A 14,746-nucleotide genomic window follows, 5' to 3' on the forward strand; every position below is an offset into this window, starting at 1 on the left:
TCCCTTTTATCTTGATCAGTTCTGCTAGGGATTTTAAAAGAGCTTTATTAGGTATAACTGACATACCTTATGTATAAACTGCACAATCTGATGAATACTGACATACATATACATCCATGAAACCATCACCATAATCAAGATAATAAATATTTCCATCACCTAAAAGTTTACTCAGGCCTCACTGTGATTCCTCTCCCTTCACCTCCACCTCCACCTCCATGCTTTCTGCAACTAAAGATCAGTTTATATTTTCTAGAAGTTTATATAGATAAATATATAGTATATATCAGGGGTGGGCAAACTCTTTGACTCGAGGGCCACAATGGGTTCTTAAACTGGACCGGAGGGCCGGAACAAAAGCATGGATGGAGTGTTTGTGTGAACTAATATAAATTCAAAGTAAACATCATTACATAAAAGGGTATGGTCTTTTTTTTTTTTTTTTTTAGTTTTATTCATTTCAAACGGGCCGGATCCGGCCCGCGGGCCGTAGTTTGCCCACGGCTGGTATATATGGTACTATTGGAGCTGGCTTCTTTCATTCAGCATCATGATTTTGAGATTCATTCACCCATACTAGTGCATGCATCACAAGTCTGCCTTTTACGGATGTGTAGTATTATGTTGTAAAGAAATACCAAAACTTACTTCTTTGTTCACCTGCACATTTGAGTTGTTGCCAGTTTTAATCAATAAAACAAATATGAACATTCGTGTGTAAGCCTCTGCATGCCTTCATTCCTCTACCTTGAAGTAGAATGATTGGATTGTGTGGTAGGTTTTCTTTAACTTTTAAGAAATTATCAAAATATTTTCCAAAGGAATTGTGCGATTTTATATTCTCACCAGCACTGTCTGAGAATTCCAGTTGTTCTGTGCCCTCTCCAACATTCTGTGGTCAGTTTAAACATTTCAGACATTCTAATGGCTAAAACAACCTTTAATATGATCGTTTTTAAATTATAGTTTTAATTTTATCATATTGTTTTAATTTGCAGTTACTGAAAAATGATGTTCAACATCCTTTCATGTGTTTATTTGCCATCTATATATCTTCTTCAGTGAAGTGTCTGTTCAAATCTTTAGGCCATTTTAAAGTTGGTTGTTTGTCTTCTTGTTAAAGAGTTATAAGAGGTCTTTATATATTTTGGATAAAAGTCTTTTGTCAATTATGTGTTTTGCAAATATTTTCTCCCAGGCTGTGGCTTGCTTTGTCTTTTCTTAACAGTGTCTTTTGGCAAACAAAGCTTAATTGTGATGAAGTCCATTCGGCATGATTCTCTTGAGCACATCCAAGTTGTCGCATATGTCAATAGCTGTTCCTTCTTAGGACCACTGAGTAGTATTTCACGGTACAGATGTACCAGTTATTTAACTGTTCACCCAGTGAAGTTCATCTGGGTTGTCTTTTTTTTTTTGTCTATTACAACTGAAGCTGCTATGAACATTTGTGTATAGGTTTTTGTGAAATATGTTTCCATTTCTCTGAGTGAATGCCCAAGAGTGCAATTGCTGGGTCATGTTGCATGCTTAGTTTCCTAAAAAGCTGCCAAACTGTTTCCCAGGTTGGCTGTCCCTTCCTATCAATGTAAGAGTGATCTAATTGGATTGCATGGTAAGAGTCTCTCTAGTTTTGTAAGAAACTGCCAAACTATCTTCCAAAGTGGCTGTACCATTCGGCATTCTCACCAGCAGTGAATGAGTGTTCCTGTTGCTCCACCTTCCCAGCAATTGCCATTAATAATGTTCTGAATTTTGGCCATTCTGACAGGTATGCAGTGGTATCTCTTTGTTTTAATTTACATTTCCCTGATGACATGATGTGGAGCGTCTTTTCATATGCTTAGTTGCCGTCTGTATATCTTTGGTGAGGTGTCTGTTTAGGTCTTAGGACCTAGGACCTAAACAAATCGGGTCATTTGGTTTCTGACTGAGTTTTAAGAGTTGATGAGGCCTTTACTGTGAATAGATATTGAATTTTGTCAAAGGCCTTTCCTGTACCTGTTGAGACGGTCACATACTTTTCTTGTATGGTCTGTAGATATTAATTACATTCATTCATTTTCTAACATTAAAATAGCCTGAGTTCCCAGGATAAACCCTACTTCATCATGAGGCATTGCATATATATATTATTACATAAATCTGAGAGAACCTTGTTGAGGAATTTTGCATCTATGCTTATGCGGGTTATTGTTCTGTTGCTTTATCCTTGTAATGCATGTGTGTGGTTTTGGTTTCAGCAATGCTGGCTTCATAAAGTAAGTTTGGAAGTACACTCTCCTATTTTCTGGAAGAGTTTGCATGGAATTGATATTATCTGGTTCTTAAATGTTAGCAACAAAGCTATTTGGGCCTGATGTTGTCTTTGTGAGAAGTTTTTAAAGTTCAAATTCAATTTATTTAATAGTTACATGGCTATTCAGGCTTTATATTTCACCATGGGTAAGTTCTTGTAGACTTTGTCTTTTAAGCAATTTGTCCATTTTATCTTAGTTACTGAACTTATTGAAAAAACATTGTTCATAATACTCACTTAATATCTATAGGATCTTTAATGATTACATCTAGTTCGATATTAATTTATGTCTCCTTCCTTTTCTCCTGATCAATCTTACCATACGTTTATAAATTATATTGATATTCTTTTGAAATGAGCTTTTGCTTTTATTGTTTCCTATATTGTTTTTCAGTTTTCTCTTGTACTTTGGGTTTAACTTACCTTTTTTTTTTTTTTTCCAGTGGAAGTTTAGGTCATTCAAGTTTTTTCCTACTTTTCTAATATAAGCACTTTATGCTTAAAATTTCCCTCTAAGCATTAGCTGCATGTCACAAATTTTAAGTATGTTTTCATTTTTATTCAATTCAAATATTTTATCATTTTTATTGTGATTTCTTCTTTAACTCATAAATTAAATGTAAGTATGTTTTTTAGCTGTGGCTGGTTTTCTCAGTGGTGAGAGCATCAGGCCCCAGACTGAAGTGTCACAATTTCAATTCCCGGTTAAGGGCACATACCTCGGTTGCAAGCTCGATCCCTGACCCCGGTTGGAGTGCAAATGGGAGACAACCAATCAAGGAGTCTCTCTCACATCAATGTTTCTCTCTCTCTTTCTTTCTCTCTTTTCTCCCTCTTTCCCCCCCTCCATGCTCTCTAAAAAAGTCAATGGAGAAAAAATATCCTCCACTGAGGATGGGGAAAAATTATATAAATAAAATTATCTTTTGAATTTATACAACTTAACAAAAGGAAGACAAAGCAGCCAATTAAAAAATGGGCAAAGCACCTACATAGACACTTCTCCAAAGTGGACACTCAGATGGCCAAGAGACATATGAAAAAAATGCTCTATGTCACTGATCATCAGAGAGATGCAAATTAAAACGACAAGGAGGCATCACCTCACACCTGTCAGAATGGCTACCATCAACAAATCAACAAATGACAAGTGCTGGTGAGGATGTGGAGAAAAGGGAACCCTAACCTAGTACATATGCTGGTGGGAATGCAGACTGGTGCAGCCACTGTGGAAAAGAGCATGGAGTTTCCTCAAAAAATTAAATATGGATCTTCCATTTGACCCAGTGATCCCACTTCTAGGAAATTATCCTAAGAAACCCAAAACACTAATCAGAAAGAATATATGCACCCCTATGTTTATAGCAGCACAATTTATAATAGCTGAGATCTGGAAACAGCCCAAGTGCCCATCAGTAGATGAGTGGATAAGAAAGCTATGGTACATTTACACCACGGAATACGAGGCAGCAGTAAAAAAGAAGGATTTCTTACCCTTTGAGACAGCATGGTGGGACCTGGAGAGTATCATGCTGAGTGAAATAAGTCAGTCAGAGAAAGACAAGTATTACATGATCTCACTCATATGCGGAATCTAAGTAACAAAATAAACTGATGAGCTGAGTGGATCCAGAGACATGAAAACATGGAACAGAGTTTGGAATCTCAGAGGGAAGGCGGAGGTGAGAGTGGGGGGATGGGAAGTAATCAACCAAGGACCTTATATGCACATATGGATAACCCATGGACGTAGACAATGGGGTGGTGAGGGCCTGGAGCAGGGATGGGGGCAAGCTGGAGGGGATTAATGCAGGGAAAAAGGGGACATATGTAATACTTTCAACAATAAAAAATTATTTAAAAAACAAATAAAATAAAAAATCAATAAAACCATATTTTTAAAAAAGAAAAAGCATTTCAGATTAATAACCTAATTGTACATATTAAGGGGCTAGATAAAGAAGATAAAACTAAACCCAAAACTAACAAGAGAAAGGAAATAATAAAGATTTGTGCAGAGATAAATACAATGGACAATAGAAAAACAATACAGAAGTCAATGAGACCAAAAAACAACAAAAAAATCAACAAAATTGTCAAACTATATTGACTAAAAAAAAAAGGGGGGGGGGTGGGGAGAAGACCCCCAAAACTAAAATTAGAAATTTGCAAGGGGACATTACAACTGATGCCGCAGAAGACAGGATTATAAGAGTATACTAAGAACAACTGTACACCAACAAAATGGATAACCCAACAAAACAGACAAACTCCTACCAACACAAAACCTGCCAAGACTGAATCACAAAGAAACAGAAAATCTGAACAGACCCATAATTAGTAAGAAGATTGGATCAGAAATCAAACCGTCCCAACGAGCCTGGCCGCTGTGCTCAATGGTTCAGCGTGAGACATGCACTGAGGTCGCCCATTCTATTCCAGTCGGGGCACAGCCCAGGCTGACAGCTCATTCCCCAGTATAGGGCATGCAGGAGGCACCCAGTTTCTCTCCTATTGATATTTCATTATTTTTCTCTCCCCGGCCCACACCCACCCCATCAATGTTTCTATCTCTCTCATCCTCTTCCTTCCTCTTTCTCTAAAATCAATTTTAAAATTAACCAAACAAAAATACTAAATGTCCCAACACAGAAAAGCCTAGGATCAATTGAGGGTCACTGGTGATTCTACCAACATTAAAGAGTGAACACAAATCCTCTTCAAACGTTTCAAAAAAAAAAAAAGAGGCACTTTTCCAAATTCAAATAAATCAACAACCTAGCCCTGACCGGTTTGGCTCAGTGGATAGAGCGTTGGCCTGCGGACTGAGGGGTCCCGGGTTCGATTCCGGTCAAGGGCATGTACCTTGGTTGCAGGCACATCCCCAGTGGGAGGTATGCAGGAGGCAGATGATTGATGTTTCTCTCTCATCGATATTTCAAACTCTCTATCCCTCTCCCTTCTTCTCTGTAAAAAATCAATAAAATATATTTTTAAAAAAATCAACAACCTAGCATTACCCTGATACCATAAAGTTAGACAAAGACACTACAAGAAAAGAAAACCTATCCAACTAGAGGATATAAACCTGGTAAACATATATGCACCAATTACAAGAGCACCTAAATATATAAAAAATCTTCCGAGAAGAACAAAGTAGGTGGGATCTCAATACCTGATATCAAGCTGTATTACAAAGCCACTGTTCTCAAAACTGCCTGGTACTGGCACAAGAACAGACATATAGATCAATGGAACAGAACAGAGAACCCAGAAATTGACCCGAACCAATATGCTCAACTAATATTTGACAAAGGAGGCAAGAACATACAATGGAGTCAAGACAGTCTCTTCAATAAATGGTGTTAGGAAAATTGGACAGATACATGCAAAAAAAATGAAACTAGACCACCAACTTACACCATACACAAAAATAAACTCAAAATGGATAAAGGACTTAAATGTAAGACGGGAAACCATAAAAATACTAGAGGAATCCACAGGCAACAAAATCTCAGACATATGCCGAAGCAATTTCTTCACCCATATAGCTCCTAGGGCAATGGAAACTAAAGAGAAAATAAATAAATGGGACTACATCAAAATAAAAAGCTTCTGCACAGCAAAGAAACCATCAACAAAACAACAAGAAAGTCCACTGCATGGGAGAACATATTTGCCAATGTTATCACCGATAAGGGTTTAATCTCCAACATTTATAGGGAACTCATACAACTTAACAAAAGGAAGATAAACAATCCAATCAAAAAATGGGCAAAGGGCCCTAACCGGTTTGGCTCAGTGGATAGAGCGTCGGCCTGCGGACTGAAGGTTCCAGGTTTGATTCTGGTCAAGGGCATGTACCTTGGTTGTGGGCACATCCCCAGCAGGGGGTGTGCAGGAGGCAGCTGATCGATGTTTCTCTCTCATCGATGTTTCTAACTCTCTATCCCTCTCCCTTCCTCTCTGTAAAAAATCAATAAAATATATTTTTTTAAAAAATGGGCAAAGGACCTAAATAGACACTTTTCAAAAGAGGACATTCAGAAAGCCAAGAGACATATGAAACCATGCTCAAAATCACTGATCATCAGAGAGATGCAAATCAAAACAACAATGAGGTACCATCTCACACCTGTCAGACTGGCTATCATCAACAAATCCACAAACGACAAGTGCTGGAGAGGTTGAGGAGAAAAGGGAACACTCGTGCACTACTGGTGGGAATGCAGACTGGTGCAGCCACTATGGAAGACAGTATGGAGTTTCCTCAAAAAGTTAAAAATGCAATTCCCATTTGACCCAGTGACCCCACTTCTAGGAATATATCCCAAGAAACCAGAAACACCAATCAGAAAGGATATATGCATACCTATGTTCATAGCAGCACAATTTACCATAGCAAAGATCTGGAAACAGCCTAAGTGCCCATCAGCAGATGAATGGATTAGAAAACTGTGGTACATCTACACGATGGAATACTATGCTGCTGTAAAAAAGAAGGAACTCTTACCATTTGCAACAGCATAGATGGAACTGGAGAGCATTATGCTAAGTGAAATAAGCCAGTCAATGAAGGAAAAATACCACATGATCTCACTTATTTATGGATAATAAAGACCATTATAAACTTAAGAACAAAAATAGATACAGAGGCAGAGCTGCCTCGAACAAACTGTCAAACTACAATGGGAAGGCCAGGGAGGGTTGGGAGGCAGGAGGGGGGTGCGGTAAGAGATCAACTGAAGGAGTTGTATGCATGCATATAAGCATAACCAATGGACATAAGACACTGGGGGGTAGGGGAGGCCAAGGGATTGTCAAGGGCGGGGGAAAAAAAGGAGACATATGTAATACTCTTTGTAATACTCTAAGCAATAAAACAATAAAAAAAAAGACCATTATAAACTGATGAACAAAAATAGATACAGAGGCAGAGCAACATCAAACAGACTGTCAAACTATAGCGGGAAGGCCGGGGGAGGGTTGGGGGTGGGGGTAAGAGGGGTAAGAGATCAACCGAAGGACTTGTATACATGCATATAAGCATAACCAATGGACACAAGACACTGTGGGGTAGGGGAGGCCAGGGGAATGTCAAGGGGGAGGGAAAGGAAACATATGTAATACTCTTTGTAATACTTTAAGCAATTAAAAAAATACAATAAAATAAATAAAGTCAAACTTTATATATAAAGCTACTTTTATTAGAGTAGAATTATATTGCTTAAGTAAACAATTTATTTTGTAATTGAGTTTAATTTAAATATATATAATATTATTGTGAATCAAAGTATTACTTCAATAATGTGATACAAATTTTACAGTTTAATATAGAATAAAATCAAGATTATCAAATTTTAAAGTAAATGAAATTAAAATTTTTCATGGGAAAAATATAGCAAATTAAAGACTACAAAAAAGATTAGAGAGAAAAAAAAATCTTCCGGAGGACTTTAACAGAGAGATTCACAATAATATATATATAGTAGGGGACTTGAACACCCCACTGACTTCACTGGATAGATCTTCCAGACAAAAACTTAGCAAGGAAACAGTGACTCTAAAGGACACACTGGATCAGGTGGATTTAACTGACATTTATAGAACATTTCACCCCAAAGCTGTAGGATATACATTCTTCTCAAGTGCATGTGGATCATTCACAAAGATAGACCACATGTTAGGAAACAAAACAAGTCTTCACAAGTTCAAGAAGACAGAAATCACATGAAGCGTCTTCTCAGATCACAGTGAAATGAAATTAGAAATCAACTACAGCAAAAACACCCAAACACATGGAGACTAAATAGCATGTTATTAAACAATGAATGGTTTACCAACAAGATCAAGAAAGAAATAAAAAAACTTCCTGGAAACAAATGAAAATGAACACACAATAACAACCCCAAAACTCTGGGTCACAGCAAATGCAGTCCTGAGAGGGAAGTTAGTAGCACTACAGGCATACCTCAAAAAAACAAGAAAAATTAACAATAAACTATTTTACACTAAACCTTAAAGAACTAGAAAGAGAACAACAAGAAAAGCCCAGAGTAAGTAGAAGGAAGAAAATAATAAAGATTAGAGCAAAAATAAATAACATAAATATTAAAAAAAATAAAAAAGTAAATGACACCAAGAGCTGCTCCTTTGAAAGGATAAACAAAATTGATGAACCATTAGCCAGACACATCAAGAAACAGAGAGAAAGGACCCAAAGAAATAAAATCAGAAATCAAAGCAGAGAACTAACCACTGACACCACAGAAATACAAAGGATTGTATGAAAATACTATGAACAACTATATGCCAACAAGCTGGACAATGTGGATGAAATGGACAAATTCCTAGAAAAATATAATCTCCCCAAACTGCATCAGGAAGAATCAGGAAAACTGAATAGGCCAAGAACAACTGATGAAATAGAAGCAGTAATCAAAACACTCCCAGCAAACAAAAGCCTGGTCTGGATGGACTCACAGGGGAGTTTTACCAAACTTTCAAAGAAGAACTAACACCTCTACTCCTCACACTATTCCAAAACATCCAAAAGGAAGAAACTCCTCCAAGCTCTTTTTATGAGGCCAGCATTACCCTAATTCCAAAACCACATAAAGACACTACAAAGAAAAAGAATTACAGGCCAATATCCCTGATGAACATAGATGCTGAAATCCTCAACAAAATAATAGCAAATTGCATCCAGCAACATATTAAAAAATCATACACCATGACCAAGTGGGATTTATTCCGGGGATGCAAGGCTGGTACAATCTTTGCAAATCAATAAACGTGATACATCACATCAACAAACTGAAAGATAAAAATCACATAGTCATATCAATCGAAGCAGAAAAAGCATTGGACAAAATCCAACACCCTTTCTTGATAAAAACCCTCAGCAAAATGGGAATAGAGGGATCATATCTCAACATAATAAAAGCCCTATATGACAAACCTACAGCCAACATCATACTCAATGGGCAAAAACTAAAAACATTTCACCTAAAAACAGGAATGAGACAGGGATGCCCACTTTCACCACTCCTGTTGGGACATAGTTCTGGAAGTGCTAGCCGTAGCAATTAGACAAGAAGAAGAAATAAAAGGTATCCAAATTGGAAAAGAAGAGGTAAAATTGTCATTATTCGCAGATGACATGATACTGTACATAGAATACCCTAAAGACTCCCTCAAAAAAAAAAATAGGAGACTTAATAAATAAATTCGGCAATGTAGCAGTATACAATATTAATGCCAAGAAATCTATGGCATTTCTATACACCAACAGTGAACTTACAGAAAGAGAGACTGAAAAAACAATCCCATTTACCATCACAACAAAAAAATTAAGATACCTAGAAATAAACTTAACTAAGAGGTAAAAGAACTGTACCCGGAAAACTACAGGACATTGAAAAAAGAAGAAGACAAACAGATGGAAGAACATACCGTGTTCATGGATTGGTAGAATCAATATCATTAAAATGTCCATACTACCCAAAGCAATCTAGATTTAATGCACTCCCCATTAAAATACCAATGGCATATTTCACAGATCTAGAACAAACTCTCCAAAAATTCACCTGGAATAAAAGAAGACCCTGAATAGTTGTAGCGATCCTGAGAAAGAAGAACAAAGTAGGAGGGATCTCAACACCAGATATCAAGCTGTATTATAAAGCCACTGTTCTCAAAACTGCCTGGTACTGGCACAAGAACAGACATATAGATCAATGGAATAGAATAGAAAACCCAGAAATCGAACCAAATCACTATGCTCAATTAATATTTGACAAAGGAGGCAAGAGCATACAATGGAGTCAAGACAGTCTCTTCAATAAATGCTGTTGGGAAAATTGGACAGATACATGCAAAAAAAATGAAACTAGACCACCAACTTACACCATACACAAAAATAAACTCAAAATGGATGAAGGACTTAAACATAAGACAGGAAAACCATAAAAATATTAGAGGAATCCACAGGCAGCAAAATCTCAGACATATGTGGTAGCTACATCTTTACCGATACAGGTCCTAGGGCAATGGAAACTAAAGAGAAAATGAACAAATGGGACTACATCAAAATAAAAAGCTTCTGCACAGCAAAGAAACCTTCAACAAAACAACAAGAAAGCCCACTGCATGGGAGAACATATTTGCCAATGTTATATCTGAAAAGGGCCTAATCTCCAACATTTATAGGGAACTCATACAACTTAACAATGCAATCAAAAAATGGGCAAAGGACCTAAATAGACACTTTTCAAAAGAGGACATAAAGAAGGCCAAGAGATATATGAAAACATGCTCAAAGTCACTAATCATCCGAGAGATGCAAATCAAAACAACAATGAGGTACCATCTCACACCTGTCAGACTGGCTATCATCAACAAATCAACAAACGACAAGTGCTGGAGAGGATGCGGAGAAAAAGGAACCCTCGTGCACTGCTGGTGGGAACACAGACTGGTGCAGCCACTGTGGAAAACAGTATGGAGTTTCCTCAAAAAATTAAAAATGGAACTCCCATTTGACCCAGTGATTCTACTTCTAGGAATATATCCCAAGAAACTAGAAACACCAATGAGAAAGGATATATGCACCCCTATGCTCACATCAGCAAAATTTACAATAGCTAAGATTTGGAAACAGCCTAAGGGCCCATTAGCTGATGAGTGGATTAAAAAACTGTGGTACATCTATACAACGGAAAACTGTGCTGCTGTAAAAAAGAAGGAATTCTTGCTATTTCCAACAGCATGGGTGGAACTGGAGAGCATTATGCTAAGTGAAATAAGCCAGTCAGCACATGATCTCACTCATTAGAATATAATGGACAACATAAACTGATGAACAAAAACAGATCCAGAGACAGAGAAGCATCGATCAGACAGTGAAACCTCAGAGGGAAGGTAGAGGAGGGTGAGGGTAAGGGGGAGAGATCAACCAAAGGACTTGTATGCATGCATATAAGCCTAACCAATGGACACAGACACCAGGGGGGTGAGAGCATGAGTTGGGGGGGGGGGGGGGCAATGGGAAGATAAGGACACATATGTAATATCTTAATCAATAAAGAAAAAAAAATAAATGACACCAAGAGCTGCTCCTTTGAAAGGATAAACAAAATTGATGAACCATTAGCCAGACACATCAAGAAACAGAGAGAAAGGACCCAAAGAAATAAAATCAGAAATCAAAGCAGAGAACTAACCACTGACACCACAGAAATACAAAGGATTGTATGAAAATACTATGAACAACTATATGCCAACAAGCTGGACAATGTGGATGAAATGGACAAATTCCTAGAAAAATATAATCTCCCCAAACTGCATCAGGAAGAATCAGGAAAACTGAATAGGCCAAGAACAACTGATGAAATAGAAGCAGTAATCAAAACACTCCCAGCAAACAAAAGCCTGGTCTGGATGGACTCACAGGGGAGTTTTACCAAACTTTCAAAGAACTAACACCTCTACTCCTCACACTATCCTACAACATCCAAGAGGAAGGAACTCCTCCAAGCTCTTTTATGAGGCCAGCATTACCCTAACTCCAAAACCACATGAAGACACTACAAAGAAAGAGAATTACAGGCCAATATCCCTGATGAACATAGTTGTTAAAATCCTCAACAAAATAGTAACAAATTGCATCCAGCAACATATTAAAAAATCATACACCATGACCAAGTGGGATTTATTCCGAGGATGCAAGGCTGGTACAATACTAGCAAATCAATAAACGTGATACATCACATAAACAAATTGAAAGACAAAAATCACATGGTAATACAAATAGATGCAGAAAAAGCATTCAACAAAATCCAACACCCATTTTTTTAAAAACATTTTTATTCATTTCAGAGAGGAAGTGAGAGGGACAAAGAGATATAAACATCAATGATGAGAGAGAAACATTGATTGGCTGACTCCTGCACGCCCCACACTGGGGATCGAGTCCGCAACCCAGGCATGTGCCCTTGGCTGGAATCGAACCCGGGACCCTACAGTCCACAGTCCGATGCTCTACTCACTGAGCCAAACCGACTAGGGCCCAACATCCATTTTTAAAAAAACTCCCAGCAAAGTGGGAATAGAGGGAGCATATCTCAACCTGATGAAGGCCATATATGACAAATCTACAGTGAACATCAAACTCAATGGCCAAAAACTAAAACCATTTCCCCTAAAGAGGAACAAGACAGGGATGTCCCCTTTCACCACTCTTATTCAACATAGTGCTGGAAGTCCAAGCCACAGAAATCAGACAAGAAGAAGAAAAAAAAGGCATCCAAATTGAAAAGGAGGAAGCTAAACTCTCATTACTCCCACATGACATGATATTGTGCATAGTTAACCCTGAAGACTCCACCAAAAACTACTAGATTTAATCCATGAATGTGGCAATGGAGCAGGATATAAAATCAACACTCAAAAAACAGTGGCTTTATATACCAATAATGAATTCTCAGATAGAGAAACTAAACAAGCAGTCCATTTACCATTGCAACAACAACAACAACAAACAAATTAAGATACTTAGAATAAATTTAACCAAGGAGGCAAAAGACCTGTTTTCGGAAAACTACAGGATGCTGAAAAAAGTGATAGAAGAAGATATAAACTAGTGGAAGAATATACCGTGTTCATGGGTTGGTAGAATCAACATCATTAAAATGTCCATACTACCCAAGGCAATCTACAGCTTCAATGCAATCCCTATTAAAATACCAACCGCATATTTCACATATCTAGAACAAATACTCCAAAAATTTATATGGAACCAAAAAAGACTCCAAATATCTGCAACAATCTTGAGAAAGAAGAACAAAGTGGGAGGAATCATAATACCAGATTTCAAGTTATCCTACAAAGCCACCATAATCAAAACAGCCTGGTACTGGCACAAGAACAGGCATATAGATCAATGGAACAGAACAGAGACCCCAGAAATCAACCCAAGCCATTACGCTCAATTAATATTTGACAAAGAAACAAGACCATACAATAAAGTCAAGATAGTCTCTTCAATAAATGTTGTTGGGAAAATTGGACACATACATGCAAAAAAAAAAAGAAAGAAAGAAAGAAAGAAAGAAACTAACCGCCAACGTATACCCTACACAAGAATAAACACAAAATGAACAAAACACTTAAATGTAAGTCAGTTAACCTTAAAAGTCCTAGAAGAAACCATTGGAAAATCTCAGACTCTATCGTAGCAACATGTTTACGGATAAATCTCCTAGGGCAAAGGAAGCAAAGGAGAAAATAAAAAAATGGGACTACGTCAAAATAAAAAGCTTCTGCGCAGCAAAAGAAACCATCAACAAGACGAAAAGGGAGCCCACTGTATGGGAGAACATATTTGACAATAATACATCTGATAAAGGGTTAATATCCAAAACATATAAGGAACTCATACAATTTAACAAAAGGAAGGCAAAGAAGCCAATTGAAAAATGGGCAAAGGATCTAAATAGACACTTCTCCAAGGAGGACATAGGGATGGACAAGAGACATATGAAAACATGCTCAAAGTCACTATACATCTGAGAGATGCAAATCAAAATAACGAGATACCATCTCACACCTGTCAGAATGGCTACCATCAACAAATCAACAAATGACAAGTGCTGGTGAGGATGTGGAGAAAAGGGAACCCTAGTGCACTGTTGGTGGGAATGCAGACTGGTGCAGCCATTATGGAAAACAGCATGGAGTTCCCTCAAGTAATTAAATATGGAACTGCCATTTGACCCAGTGATCCCACTTCTAGGAATATATCCTAAGAAACCCGAAGCACCAATCAGAAAGAAGGTATGCAACCCTAGTTCATAGCAGCACAATTTACAATAGCTAAGATCTGGAAACAGCCCAAGTGCCCATCAGTAGATGAGTGGATAAAAAAGCTGTGGTACATTTATAACACGGAATACTATGCAGCAGTAAAAAAGAAGGATCTCTTACCCTTTGAGACAGCATGGAGGGACCTGGGCAGTATAATGCCTAGTGAAATAAGTCAGTCAGAGAAAGACAAGTATCACATGATCTCACTCATGTGGAATCTAATGAACAAAATAAACTGATGAACGGAATGGATCCAGAGACATGGAAGCATGGAACAGAGTGCCGACTCTCAAAGGGAAGGCCAGAGAGGGTGAGTAGGTGGGAGGTAATCAATCAAGGATCTTGTTTGCATATATATGGGCTATGGACACAGACAATGGGGGATGAGGGTCTGGGTTGGGGGCGGGGGCAAGGCTGGAAGAGGCCAATGGGAGAACAAGGGGACATATATAATACTTTCAACAATAAGGAATTATAAAGTAAAAAAAAAGAAAAAAAAGAGAAAACCACGGACCAATATCCCTTATGAACATAGCTATAAAAATCTTCTACAAAATACCTTCAAACAGAATTCAACAGAAT

General features: G+C 37.7%; 1 long non-coding RNA gene across 1 annotated transcript in view; it reads right to left on the reverse strand.

Moving 5' to 3' along the window:
* Window positions 1-14,746, reverse strand: part of LOC139013593 (uncharacterized) — a 120,234-nt gene that overhangs the window by 90,262 nt on the left and 15,226 nt on the right. The gene's annotated exons all lie outside the window — the stretch shown is intronic.

This window comes from Myotis yumanensis, unplaced genomic scaffold, assembly GCF_028538775.1.
Source record: "Myotis yumanensis isolate MYYU_CA2020_CCGP unplaced genomic scaffold, mMyoYum1.0.hap1 SCAF_7, whole genome shotgun sequence".
NCBI lineage: Eukaryota > Metazoa > Chordata > Mammalia > Chiroptera > Vespertilionidae > Myotis > Myotis yumanensis.